The sequence below is a fragment of the Aptenodytes forsteri genome, unplaced genomic scaffold (genome assembly GCF_000699145.1).
Source record: "Aptenodytes forsteri isolate BGI_AS27 unplaced genomic scaffold, ASM69914v1 Scaffold241, whole genome shotgun sequence".
NCBI lineage: Eukaryota > Metazoa > Chordata > Aves > Sphenisciformes > Spheniscidae > Aptenodytes > Aptenodytes forsteri.
In genome coordinates this window covers 7,988,215-7,990,517 of record NW_008795252.1, presented here as the reverse complement: position 1 = coordinate 7,990,517, position 2,303 = coordinate 7,988,215, and positions in this window count along the sequence as shown.

Genomic DNA, 2,303 nt, shown 5'->3' with positions numbered 1-2,303 from the left:
GGACAGGTTGCCCAGAGAGGTGGTGGATGCCCCATCCCTGGAAACATTTGAGGTCAGGTTGGACGGGGCTCTGAGCAGCCTGGTCTAGCTGAAGATGTCCCTGCCCACGGCAGGGGGGTTGGACTAGATGACCTTTAGAGGTCCCTTCCAACCCAAACTATTCTACGATTCTATGATTCTATGAAATAGTGACATTGTGGAAAATATGCAGATGAAGTCATACGTGTTGGTTACATGAGCCAGAATTGGGATGTACATCCACAGGGTTCTGAATGTTTTTAGCTAGCACTGTCAAGCATCGGGTTTCTCATTTTTTGAAATGCCCTAAAGCCATGAAATATTTCAGTCTTGTCATATTGACTGATGAATGGACAGGTAAAACTGACACCACCGGTCATAAGGTTTTGTTGCTCTAATTCTCCACCAGAGACGTCAGTCACCTGAAATTAGTGGAAGTTATGTCCATGAAGATTGTCCCTGTGCATCTATGTAAAATTTGTACCCAGGCTCTGCAACAGCGATGAAGGAGGTTTTTTTTACTTCAGTGCAGCATATCAAACACAGCTGCTGTTACCAAGTGTGCAAGACTGATCTCCAAGACAGAGTTTCAGCCAGGAAATCCACTGTTACGGGTAAGCTGTGTAGTCCCTTCCACAGCTCCAGCTTCTCTCCACAATGATCCTCAGAGTCATTTCTGTAGGGATCACTCCGTCCAGCCTTTGCTTTCCCATATTGCAGAATGACATCCCTGCTTATTTTAATGTTACAGCTGAAGTGTCTCTTTTAAGTTCATGGTCAATGACTATTTAATAGAGACAGCCTGCAAAATGTTAAATACAGCATGAGTGCTCAGACTGATTGGGAAAGTAGGGCACTTCAGTGCCTAGATGTCGACAGTTTAGGAACCTCACCCTGGGCTTCTGTGTGGTTCTAAAAACCCCTTAGTTGCAGGGCGGATGTAGGGCTGTCCACAACACATCAAGACTCAGCTGAGCTGTAGTAACTGTCCATCGGTCCCAGCTGTCCGGTAGCGTGACTTAGCCAAAACCGCTTCACTGAGACGGGCATTGCATTGCTTTACACTTCCAACAGCAGTCCCTCTACCTGGTAGGCTTCCTTGCAGCGCCTGTACTCTTGCAGAGAAGCCTCCCTTCATCGTCCCATACCTCAACGCTAACCGAGTACTATGATTTAACAACTCTGATTTCAGAAGTCTCTGATTTCATAGCCATTGCTATCTGTAGTATCTACGCCCGCATTTACATATACTGTGAAGGAAGTCAACCGTATGTGCAGAGTCATGTTGCGTTTATGGCATGTCAGATTATAAAGTTCCTTGACCTTCTTTTATCCCTCTCATTGGGATCGTTGCCTGAGGATATTTTGTGCCAGATCAACAACGGATACAGCTAATCATAACAATCGCATTGCTGCCAGCAGACCTGTGCCCTTTGGAGAGCTGGCAGGCAAATGCCACAGCTGTGAGGTTACCACTACCACCCCAGTTCCTGCGTGTACCTTCAAGGCGTGGACACATACATAATGAAGACACGTGAGGGGGGGTGGGGTGCAAAAAACAAAAGCAAACGAGGATTTGAACCTTCGTTGGAGGAAAAAAGATGATGCCGTGTACGTGCAGGAGGGCTCAGCCAGGCGAGCGTTCTCCCTGGCAAGTGTGTGTCTGCCAGGGTGGGATTGCCTGGGGACGTTCCCAGTTCCCCAGGGTGAGAGGAGAGGCCTTGGAGGCCTGGTTTATTTTCCGCTTATCTTTACTGTCATATCTAATGTGAAGGCTTACTGGGAGAGGCTTAAATGACGGAAACTAATGCATCACCTGTTATTACTAGGGCACTGGCACTTCAAGCGATGCTAGTGACTTCACTAGTGACTTCAAATGGTTCCACCTTGTTTTGATTTGTTAGCATAGCTACTTAGGAGTTGTCTGATATTTTGAAGCACGCATACAATAGCATTCTGTAGTATTCTATAGGCAGGCAGCTAAATTCCAGCCCAAAAAGTCTTTAGAGTGTATGTCCTTCAGAGACCTACACCCTGTGGAGCACCAGTGCACACAGAAAAAGGGCTGCTCCCCTGCCAGTTCACGCACTGCCTTTAAATCCAGCAGCTGGGGAAACCAGCAGTCCAGCTAACCACAGCCACCCCTCGTGGGGAAGGCTTGTGGGCCACAACCAGTGGAAGTGCACAGAGGGGAAGAGGAGCCCTTGTGTCCATACGCACAGCGAGACAGTGCCCAGGACGCAGGCTGTTGGACTCTGTGCCCACTCTCTTGGGGGGCACAACCA